Below are 12,992 nucleotides of genomic sequence, written 5' to 3' on the forward strand. Positions count from 1 at the left end.
CATGCAATCCGTGCCCTCTATAATACCCACCACCTGGTACCCCAACCTCCCACCCCCCGTCCCTTCAAAACCCTCAGATTGTTTTTCAGAGTCCATAGTCTCTCATGGTTCACCTCCCCTTCCAATGAATGGATCAAGAAGATGTGGTATATATACACAATGGAATACTATGCAGCCATCAAAAGAAATGAAATCTTGCCATTTGCGACAACATGGATGGAACTAGAGCGTATCATGCTTAGCGAAATAAGTCAAGCGGAGCATAACAAGTCAATTACATTTAATAGGTCTCTAATTTCAATGACTATTTTTCATTTTCATAATTTTTTTTCAGATTTTATTTATTTATTTATTTATTTGAGAAGGAAAGAATGAGAGAGAGAGAAAGAGAGCATGAGAGGGGGAAGGTCGGAGGGAGAGGCAGAGGCAGACTCCCCTGCTGAGCAGGGAGCCCAGTGCAGGACTTGATCCCAGGACTCCAGGATCAGGACCTGAACTTCAGGCAGTGACTTAACCAACTGAGCTCCCAGGTGCCCATCATTTTCATAATTTTTAAAGCATTTATTTTTTTATGTCCATTTAACTTTTTTATTTTACCTTTTTATATTTTATTCTTTTATTACTCTGACTCCTTCATTTGGCTCTTTGAGCATTCTACATGTATTTATTTTAAAGTTTTTATCCGACTGATACACTATTTGAATCTGAGTTCAACTCATGTTCTATGGTTGATTTTGTCAGAAATCCTAAGATTAAATTTCTTCACACAGTACAGAAATTTAGTCATATTTCTGAGATTGTCTTCACATGTAAAATTTTGTTTGTGAGCTCATTTTGAATGCAAAGTTTTGGGGGTTTGTTTTTGTTTTGTTTTTTCCTCAGTCTCTCTTTTTTATCTATTTACTTGCTTTGGGTATTACATTTTATCTAGAATTTCTCTGTGTTCAAAATGGGTGGGATGGGAAAATAGGTCGAATCAGTTAGTTCTGTCATATATCATCCCTTCCTCTATTTTAATATTGATATAAATTCCTCCAAATTTCACCAAGATTGTGTTCAGATATGTTAAAATCTTAAATCAGTTTAGGAAGACTTGATAGCCTATTTAGACTTCTCAACCAGAAACACAGACTACATGGATTTCTCTTTAATCAGGCTCTCTTTTCTCTCTCCTAGTAAACTTTCATACTCTAATACCTTTTGGAGTAGTTAAATCTGTATTTCTCAAAATAGGGTAATTGATCAATATTACTAATTTAAAATTCCTTGAATGTAGCCAGGATGCAGGAACATTCAGACTTGATGCGATACTTCTCCTTAGTCCCTACAAGGTCTCTGCTATCGATTAATGCCATCAAAGGATTGTTTCTTTGGGCAATCTTGGGCAGTGCTTCCGGCTCTGTAAGGACATGAGTGCATTTGTTTCCCTTGGATTGCTGGCTATTTTGATCATCTAGACCTACATCTTCTTGGACTAGTTTCCTGCAGTCATCTGTTTCCTTTTTTAAGGACAATGTCAAGGCTCAAGGCCAAAAACACATGGCTGTCAGCCAAGAACAAAATTGGTCTATAGGGTAGAGCACCAGCAGTTGTTGATGGAAGGCATGTGTGGGTGTATTTGTGTGTATTTGTGTACGCTAAGGGCACCTGTTTTATAACTCTTTGGAGAAAGAAATCTTATAGTTGTTGAGCTCTACTTCCTCCATTTTGCATTTTGTCTATTATAAAGTATTTGTTCTGAGGGCTAATTATCTAGCTGGTGGGGGAAGGACATTAGCAATCAAATAAATAAGCCTTATTGTTCATATTTAATCCACTTAGATTTGACTATGTGTTTATTTAGCAATGGGAACTTTCAAATGTTTTGGGGTACCAGCATGTTATATGCTTTCATTTTAATTTATTTATATCTGTTATCTTCAAAAGAAATGTCACTTGATCTAGCACTCACCAAAGAAAACTAGATTTAAAATATAAATAATCTGTTCTGGAAAAAAAAAGTTTATGAGATAGAATAATTTCTGAACTATTTCTTGAAATGACAAGTAATGTATACCTATATGTGAGATTTTATATATATATATGTATGTATACATATATACATATCTTTTTTTTCAAAATAAAGACCCTAAACTTTAAACCAAATCAAAGAGTCAAGATCTACAAAATTCCTGATAACAACAAAAACCAAACCAAAATAAAATCTTATTAGACAGGAAGGACAAAGCCAAATTGTCTTGAAATGAAATGTGTGCCACATGGGTCATCTCTTTTGGAGCCAGAAAATCAATTTGCCACAAGATAAAATAATTTTAATCAAGCATTTTTAATTAAACTATTTTACTACTACACCCCTTTACCCGAATTAAAGAACTAAATACAGTATTTATAGACACTTCTTTTTTTAAAATTTTTTTTAAAGATTTTATTTATTTATTTGACAGACAGAGATCACAAGTAGGCAGAGAGGCAGGCAGAGAGAGAGGGGGAAACAGGCTCCCCACTGAGCAGAGAGCCCTATGCAGGGCTCCATCCCAGGACCCTGAGACCATGACCTGAGCTGCAGGCAGAGGCTTTAACCCACTGAGCCACCCAGGCGCCCCCAGTATTTATAGACACTTCTTAGGAACTACAAAAATAGATAACAACAATTATACTTAAAATTCCACATTAAAAAAATCCTAATACCAAACAGATTAAAGTAAGTTATTACGAGAAGGAACCCCACAATGTTCGTTCTTTTTTGCTGCTTATACTGTGCAACATTTCAGGGGTCATGAGAAGACAAACCAAAGAGATTCAGAATATTTCTTTGGCGAATTATGTCCTTGTAGTTTCCCACAGATCATTCAATAAAAGCAAAAAGCTTTGAAGGATTACAGTAATAATCTAAATCTTTGACTCTGTAATGTTATCCTATAAAAATCAATGACATAAGAAGCAATAAATATGTTATTATTTTGGACATTTTTGAGATTAAGTCTTTAATAATCAATCACAGAAAATTCCTAGTTCAGAAACCATCTTTTCAAGAATAAAAAGATTCACTTTACAATATGTCTTTAGTGTATTTTTTCATTCTCAAAGACCAGAAATTATGTGAGTCGATAGTTATTTCTCCAGGTTCTGTAATGTTCCTTCAACATTCCTTCTGAGGATTTAAATGGATTTAATTTTTACTGGAATGAAATTTAATAAAACCATTCCTTATTGTAAAATGTCAGTTATTGGAATAGTGACGATAACACAAGCTTTCCACTTTTTATCCAACTTTTTATTACTAAAGGATTTGATAGCAACCTGTTTTTCAAGTCACCCCTTTCATCCTTAAAGAGCAACTGTCTTCATTTCAGCTATCATTCTAACATCTCACCCAGCCCTTTCTCATTCCTAAGCAGAGCAACACAGTTAATCATAAGCATGATACAAAAGAGAAGTAACAAGTAGTCTCTGCAGATTTGAAAGCATGACAAGTTGTGGATTTCTTGAGAAGACAATTTGAGTTATTGACTTTTCAGGATTGGGCTAGGTGTTAACAAACATCCATCCAAACTCTCACCTCCTCTGTAATATCCCCCACAGATTATGCCGACTGGCTAAACCAGTCTAATTTCTAAGGAGTTCATCATCTTTTGTGATAGACCATTTTGCTTCGAGTAGGATGAACGGGTCTTATAAATTGTGTTAATTCTATAAATTTAGATCTGCTTTTCCATAATGTTCACTGATAGGGACTTCTGGATCTACACAAAGAAAGTCTATCCCATCTTCTCCGAGACAGCACTTATTATTTATGAATATAAATATGTTATTCACCCATCACCATGTTGCCTTTCACTTTCCAAATTAAACATTGGCACATTATTCAATTTCATTCCCTCACCTTTTCATATGTAAATGAACTCTAACTTGCCTATATCCATCTTAAAAAAATATGGCTTCTAGAACAAAAGAAGATTCAGATATAGTCTGATCAATGACAAGTGAAACAGGGCTGCCACCTCCCTATTGTAAATCCCCTTCTTGTAGTTTTGCTCCTTAACATGGGATTGCTTTCTGGGGAGTGATACCAAATTGTTTTATTTTGAATTCACAGTAATTCAACTCCCTGGGCTTTTTTTTAATCTGATACATTGTCAGTACAGTCTCTTTAATCCAATATTTATCTTTCAGGCCCTATATGAAGAAATTTTTATTTTCTTTCGCATTAAAATTAATCAAAAAAGAATTGGAAAAATGCTTAAATACCCACAATTTCACCATTCTCAGCATGTCAAGCCAACTCTTTAAAATTTTCCCCAAGTCTTTCTTATATGCTTAGTAGTAACCATATCATAGATACCATCTTGAACTATTTCATTTTATATTATGTCATAAATATATTTCCATATTTTTACATGGATTCCAAAATTTTCATCTTTTTAAAGTTTTCTACAAAATTTTTCAACAAGTTGCTATGCCACAGTTTGATTAAGAATTTCTAGTTTTTATTATTATAAATAATTCTATTTATTTCCTTAGAATAAACTCCCAGAATTATAAGGTTGGAGGAATCCCTCTATGAATCTACAGTGCTATTGCCCAGCTGTTCCCAAAATAGAAGGAAATGCTTGTGCTAGTTTTCCCTAACTCTCTAGGAATGAGCATCTAAGGATATCTTTGTTCCCCTCAGATTACTGAATGAATATTCTGGCTATTGACTTTAACTTCTTTTTCTTTTTTAAGATTTTAATTATTTATTTGAGAGAGAGAGAGGAAGAGCATGGGGAGGGGAGGAAGGAGAGGGGAAGGGAGAGGGAAAGGATCTCAAGCACACTTGCTGCTGAGTAAAAAGCCCTACCCAGGCCTGGATCCCAGGACCTTGAGATCATGACCTGAACCAAAATCAAGAGTCAGATGCTCAGCCAACTGAGCCACCCAGGTACCCCCAACACACCGAGTTTAACTTCTTAATGTTAGAAAGTAAAGAGCTATTATTGTCCTTCTCTACTTTACGCCAAATTCTCTAGCAATCCTATGCAAGGGTCTGTTATAACCTGGCCTCAGATTCTCACTCCCCAGTCATTTTCTCTTGGCCAGGCAGGATTAATAACCTCTGCCTGCCTGTTCTGTGCTCCAGGTAGCCTTTTGTACATGCACCATGGGTAAGAGAGCTTCAGTAAACATGAGTAAGATACACAGTCCATCGCCCTGTTTCATAATCATTGTCTGCATGTTTTCCTCTCACTGGATTACAACTAAAGTTTTCAAGGGAAGTCTGAGGTCTTCATTTTTCATTTTTCTTTTTTTTTTTAAGATTTTATTTGTTCATCTGACAGAGAAAAAGAAAACACAAGCAGAGGGGGAGTGGCAGGCAGAGGGAGAGGGAGAAGCAGGCTCCCTACTGAGCAGGGAGCTTGATGTGGGGCTTTATCCCAGGACCCTAAGCTGATGACCTGAGCCAAAGGCAGATGTCTAACCAACTGAAAAACCCAGGTGCCCTAAGTTCTTCATTCTTCTATCACCAGTGCCCACAAGTTCACCTAACACGAAGAGTTAGTGTTTTATGACAGAATAGAGGAACATATCCATTCCATCTTGTCTACAATGGCCTTATTGTTACAATGCTATCTTCTTATTTTTTAAGATGTGTTTCATTGGCTATTATTAATATTGACTATTTTCCCATGCTTATTCAGTCATTGAATCACCTGTTGTGTGATTGTCCATGTTCTTTGTCCATTTATATGCTGAGGTAGGCCTTTGTATTTCTGTCATCAATCTGAATATTCATTTAATTTCTTTTCATCTAGCAAACAGTTATATAGCATTAATTACTTGCCAAGTGTTGTTCCCAAGTGCTTTACAAATATCAGTTCATTTAATCCTTGCAAAAACCTTTTGAGATAGCTGTTATCAGAGGCGCAGAGAAATTAAGTAGCTTGTCCACCAGTAAGTGCTGGAGACAGAATATGATTCTAGGGACTTCAGAGTAAGAAATACTCCAAAGTGGGCCCCAGGCATCCTTCTACCCAATAACTGCTTCCCTCCCTCCCCTGCCTGCAATCCTGATTGTGGAAATTTCACCTTTGTTTCCGGAATATAATTTATTTTCCCTGCTGGGACTGACATTCACTTATCTATAGAACTGACTTTCTCCACAGCTTTTTCTAGCCTCCACTGCTGGGATTGTGCCACTCTATCAGCTAGATCTGTCAGACCACCTGGATGCTAGTAGGCAGACAACCCTCCATTGAGAAACCCCCACTGCCTTGCCCCAACAATGACAGAACTCTTAGTGACAATAAAAACTTAATTCTGTAAATGAAACAAGATGGGATTGGGAGGGAGACAAACCGTAAGAGACTCTTAATCTCACAAAACAAATTGAGGGCTGCGGGGGGATGAGGAGGTGGCGGGGGTGGGGGGGTAGGGAGAGGGTGGTTAGGCTATGGACATTGGGGAAGGTATGTGGCTATGGTGAGTGTTGTGAAGTGGGTAAGCCTGGCGTTTCACAGACCTGTATCCCTGGGGCTAATAATACATTACATGTTTATAAAAAAATTAAAAAAAATTTTTTTTAAAAAGTGAAGATTTTAAGCAGTTTGGGAAGCTTTTTTTTTCTTAGACAAACCCATTAAAAGAACCCATTAAAAGAACAATGAAAAAACAAAACAAAAAACAAACAAACAAACAAAAAAACTTAATTCTGATCCACAGCCTACCTCTCCTTGTGGGTGTCATGATCTTAAACTGCTATTTACACCCACAGAGATCATGGCGTCCCTCCGAGTATTGATGCAGACCCCTATCCTCCAAGACACAGCACAGGTAGATACAAGCTTCCGCAATCCTCTCCTCCCAACTTAAGCATCTTCTGCCACTTTCTGGCTTGGTTCCCATTGGCCACTGTCCTGTGTAGAGATTCCAGCTTGCCTTGTTGTGTTGAGAGAATCTGTTTGGTCTTTTTTTGAAAGACACTGGGATTAGAAGGCAAGTGTCATGCACCTCCTTCAAAGTTCAATCTCATTAATTTTCACCAATTAACCCACCTATTCTTCTGAATATGAATTCCGTGTCTCAATATAGTCACATTAGCAAATTTATTTTCTAAAACTTGATAAAACTGTCTCTTGTGTTTTCATCCAAATTACTGGATCAAAGTTATTTTCAAATATATGACACCTTACATACACCTAGGGTTTCCTATCTTATTTGAACATCTATGGGTCTATACAGCTGTCCTGTAATCCAGCCCAGTCTTCTCTCCCCATCTATTGTGTTGTCATAAGAGATTTTGGAAAATACCTTCCTGAAATCCAGGTAGATTGTTTATTCAGATGAGCCTGATAAAACAATATATTTGTGTTAAGAAAGGAAAAAATGTCCCCAGGGATTTTGTGATCTATATGCTTCATTGCTTTATTTTAATTGTATTTCTCTTCCATATTTTGAAGCTGTAAAGTTGTTGTGGGATATTCCTAAATGGCTATTGATCTTTGTTCATCCTAATAGTCCCTGTAGGTTTCAGAAGCAGGGCTATCTACTTACTAAGGTCCCTAGTTTTACAGTTTTCCCAAAGTTCCTCTAAGTCTGGTAAATTTTCTCAGGAGAGAAAGGTAGAATTGACTGTTACTTTTTATTTCAGTCATCAAATATTTCTTGATGACAAGATTTACATAAAAATAGCTTTCCAGTAAGTATTAGAAGGAGTCAGATTATTTCTTAACAGTCATTGAGAAATAGTAGGAATGGTTTTGAGAGGACTACAATGGAGACGTTTCCTTTTTGTAAAAAATAGTTTTGCTGCTTTCACAATTAAGTGATTTCAGTAGTTTATAAAAATAGATTTCTTTCCACATGATCTGGGTGGTTTCTGTCTTCTCATGAAAGACCCTCACCATTTCCACTCCCTCCACTCACTGACCTCTTTAAATGGACATCAGGTGAAACCAGAGGCACGAAGTTGCGCGTACATTTAACTAAGAGATCCGTGGTCTAATCACCTACAGAATTTGAGTCTGTCTCGGACATTACTTTGTATTACAAAACAATTTTTCAATGGCTCATATATAAGAAAGTAGTTTCACCACCAAAATTTAAAATTTAGCACGCAAGTCCTGAAGTGACTGCGTGTAAAAAAATTCCACCTTGTCTAATGTTAACCCTAGCAGCAGGGCAAGCATAATAGAAATGAAAGCCTTTTACCTCCTCTATGAAATTCTTGACATTTTCCCATTGCTATGGGGATTTTCTTAGCTGAATGCACACAGGCCACTCTAAAGTAGCGCTTTCCCTTAGTCAGCTCTCATGATATTTTTCTCTAGCGCTCCAGAACTAGAATTGTTCGTTCAACCCCTCCCTTTTCAGAAAACAGAATGTAATTCAGATTTCTCTTTTTAGGCTTTGTAGAGTCATGCTTACCCTATTCATCCTGACTTTTGATAATCTCTCATTCCACAAAACAAGACTGAAAAGAATGAGTATTTTGTACTTAGGAAATCTAGTAACTAACCCCATTGACTGTTAGAAAGCTTAAAATGAAAAACCCAGTGTGGATTTTAGTTTCTTAAATGCAGCACTGGGTCGGGTCCCCTTACCACACCCCTGACCCACCCCTGCTGATTCACTGGCAGGACCAAGTGAACAGCTGTCTGCTGGTATGAAAAGCATCCTTTACTTTAACATGTCATCAAGAGTAACATGTTCAAAATGTACTCTCTTGGTTTTAATTGTCAAGTACTATATCGTTTGTGTGTTTTCGTGTATTACATATTGTATTGTGTATTGTGTGGAGTCTTGAGCATTTTTCTTCAAAGTCCCATCATAAAAGTAAACTAGCAACATATATGAGTAGCTCTGCCATCACACCCATCCGAGTTCAGTTTGGTAAATGCTCGGAAGTGGGCAGTTAACACCTTTGCAAATGTAGCTAAAGAGCCAGTTAATCGCAATTGTTATAATTTCATTTTAATGTAGGCATCAAGCAAAGAAACAAAATGAAAACACATTGTCAAGAAGTTATTTGTGGACACTTTAGAAAACATTGATGGTTCTATTTATATGTATGACAGAGTGAGGAGTGCAAGGGAAAATGTTAAATCCCCACACCGTAGTGCTGAGTAAATTCTACCCTGTGGCAATACCAATGGCTGGATGAAACAAATGAGCCCTTTCCTGTGTGCTAGCAGAATTACCAAGCCTTCACACACCAAAATTAGTGACACTTCGCACTCTCGGGAAGCTTAGAATATAGAAAGTTAGTGGACGAAAGAATATTATCTAATGCACCAGCGATTCAAACACACACATGACAAAACGGTTCCTGTTAGCATAACACACATGGAATGAAATCTTCAGAATTCCACAGTAGCAGGTGTCAGATACATAAATATACATGCAGAAATGTACATTTGGCTTCTCTCTAGTTGCTCCCCCTTTTTTGTTACTCTTCTTTTTTTAAGGCGCTGACCTTATTGCTTATTCAAGAACAAGTTACCTGAAGTGACTTTCATGTTCTTTAGAGTAGAATAATAAATGCATATTGTTTTGTGCTACCATGAAATCCATTTAGAATGCCTTTTAAGTCCATGAATTCTTTATTCTTAAGCAGATGGCTTTTTTCCATTTATCTGATGATTTAGGATATAGAGTTTATTGCCCAATATACAATCTTCTGATTAAAAGTTCTGTGAAAAATATTTTTTAGGCAGTTACACTTTTGACAAAATGGCTTATTGACTCACAAGGGTCATCGTCTGCTTCTAAACAGGATATTTTGCAAGAGCTGAGAAGTGTCATATGCCACATAACCAAATAGACATCCTCTCATTCATTTCATTTGAAGAATTGGAATATCACTTTATGGTCCGTACTGCTATCCTACATGCATAGTGATTGATAAGACTCACTTCAATGATTTAACACTCTTCAGAAACTTCCACATAAATTCTGATTAACTAGCTCAAGCTAGGCTGTTAGTGCCACAAAGCAGAACCAGATCTACTTACTATATATGCAATATTTAGGATAGAGTCTGGCAGGTTACAGGATATCAACAAAGGTATTTGTTTTGTACACAGAATATTATTTGTTTATTGTTGTAGTAAGGACTGGGAAGGAAAAATGCTGTGCAATGAGAATCTAAGAATAAGGGATAGTGTGTGAAATGGGATGGGTGGCTAGTTGGGAAGTCGGTCAGGTTAAAAAAAAAAAAAAAAAAAAAAAAAGTCCAGGGAATGATTACATGCTGAGAGAAATGCCTATAGGAGGCCTGAAAGTGGGGAAGTCGCTGGTACTTGGGAAGGAATTAAAATAAATCCAGTGTGCCTGAAACAGAATAAACAAGAGAAAGAGACAAGGGGCTAGAGGTTGAGGCAGGGGTGAGATCTCAGAAGTTGTCATAAAAAAAAAAAAAATTAAGGGGGTGCCTGGGTGGCTCAGTGGGTTAAGCCTCTGCCTTCAGCTCAGGTCATGATCTCAGGGTCCTGGGATCAAGCCCCGCATGGGGCTCTCTGCTCAGCAGGGGGCCTGCTTCCCCCATCTCTCTCTGCCTGCCTCTCTGCCTACTTGTGATCTCTCTTTCTCTCTGTCAAATAAATAAATAAAATATTAAAAAAAAATTAAGGAGATACAGTATCCTAAAACAATAGGAAGTCACTGAAGTTTTAGGCAAGGGAATGATATAATCATATAAATATATAGACACATGAGGGCTGTTCAAAAGGACAGGACATTTATAATAATAATTATCAATGTATTGTACACCAATGGGTCATTCACTGTCTTTAAGTCTTTATTCAAATGTCCCTCCTCCATGAACTTCCCACCTTTGACCATCCTAAGAAGGTCACTACCAGTTTCCAGATTCTGCCCACTCTTCATTTTTCCTGTAGCACTGTCATCTTTTAACATTTTAGACAACTGACTTACTTATTAGCTTATTGTCTTGTCTTCTCTTGCTAGAATGTAAAACCCACAATGATTTATTTTTTCTAGCAAGTTCCTGGCAGATGAGTTTTCAACAAATATTTATTGACTTAATGGCACATCACATTATTATTTAAAGCTATATCATAAGATGGCTTATCTATCAGTGTTTATGATTCAACACACTCGGTTTTAAAAAAAACAGTTTCCTAACTATGCGGTCCTAAGAAAAGCATGTACTGTCATTTAATTCTTAAGCATGAAAATTGTTGCTGCAGCATAAATTAATCAGTTACTTATTCAAGTTTATTGAAAAATGTTTTTAGTTGATTTTTTTAAATCGAGCAGATTTTAAGAAAAGGTTATAAAACTTGGGTCAGGAATCATGAGTCACAGTGATAGCGTCACTATTTTATAACGTTTTTGCTTATCTCTATCAAAATGTACTGCTATGCTGACAAAATTAAAGTATTTTTACAATGCAGCAGTGATTAACCCTTTAAATCTTTACCTTTGAATGATTGTAACTTCACTTGACAGTATTCTAAGGACTAATATGCTTTTGGCAAGTTATAGCTTATGACAATGTCTAGAATTCCTTTTAGGAAAGCCAGTTGATTTGTAAAAAGTGCCAGGCAGTCTGCCTTGAATTTCTCTGTGTGTCTGACCTCATCTAATCAGAAGAACACTTAGAGTTTCCTGGCTTATTTCACAAATTTAAATTTTCTGAAAAATCCATTCTTTTCATCCATGTCATTATTACTCATGATTTCCCATTCATTCATTTATTCAACTCATTTATTGAGCATCTACTATGTTTTATGTACTGTGTTAGTTGTTGGCCCATTCATTTGCTAGCTCACTGGCCAAACATTAATTTATTTGTATTGGAGGGAAGCACAGATTTTAAGAAGTTAAATGGGACAATTACATGGTCAGGAAATTAATTTATCTGTAAAAAATTGAGAAGAGTTAAGTAAGTAGAGGAAGACATATTTGATTTTTATGAAAAGAATACATCTCAAATTAGCTCCAGTTTTAAAAATCATTTTGACTCTAAACAAGGTTGAAAGCAAGAAGGTGAGGTTATAACTGAAAATCTTCTTTATATTAAACATATATAGATATATGGAACCAAATATACAAACCAAAAAATAATTACATTATTTCAATTATATGTTTAGCACTAGAAGGAAATATGTTCACATATTATTGATAGTCTCCTTTCTAAACCACTTGAAAACAACTTACACAAGAAGCCATAGTGCAAGAAAATAAGATTAAAACAGGGCAGAGTTTTTGCTGAGCTTGATGTCTTGCCTCTGCACCCATTTTTACAAAATGGGCTACTTTGTTCATATTTGCAAAATCAGTGCTATTCCAAGTCTGAATCAAGCCAGGTAATATTTAAGAATGACTTTTTATCACTGTTCTAGAGTTTCTCTTACCAGCCCTCCTACCAATATTAGAATCCTGCCTCTGCTCTTCACCTGCTCTACACTTGCCTGGGCTCTGCCCCCTCATGGAACACTTGTCAGGATAACCAAGTACTGCCTGCTTGGTCTTTGGCTCACTACAGCTAATAGACACCTAGCATTTTCTGGCACATCATTACCCTAGTATGTGCAATTTGGGCTTAGGCCCCTGTGTTTTGAGCCCTAAAGATGGGCTCAGGTCCTTATCGTATTTTTTTTCTCTTTCTGTAGCTGGAACAACCTGAATAAGACATCAGAATACATGCTTTCAGCAACAGTTAAAGCAATCTATTCTACATAAACTTACTTATAGTTGATACAATCTATGTCTATTTTTACCAGAATATTCTTCCACACCTGTAAGAAAATCTTTCATTCCATTAGCCCAAGATATCCTTCAGCATCATGAAAGTAGCTCATGTTCTTTTATTTCTCAAATAATTCTGCTCCGTGTTATTCTTAAAGTTCCCAGGCAGAAAGAAATTTGCTAACCATAGCATGAGTACATCGCTACTGACCCAATTTCATACAAGCCTCTGAGAGGTAGCCTTACCACAATCAGGACCTCTCTTCTACTCTGTGGGGCTGGAAGCCATAGCGTATTGTTTG

This window comes from Mustela erminea, chromosome 4, assembly GCF_009829155.1.
Source record: "Mustela erminea isolate mMusErm1 chromosome 4, mMusErm1.Pri, whole genome shotgun sequence".
Classification (NCBI taxonomy): Eukaryota; Metazoa; Chordata; class Mammalia; order Carnivora; family Mustelidae; genus Mustela; species Mustela erminea.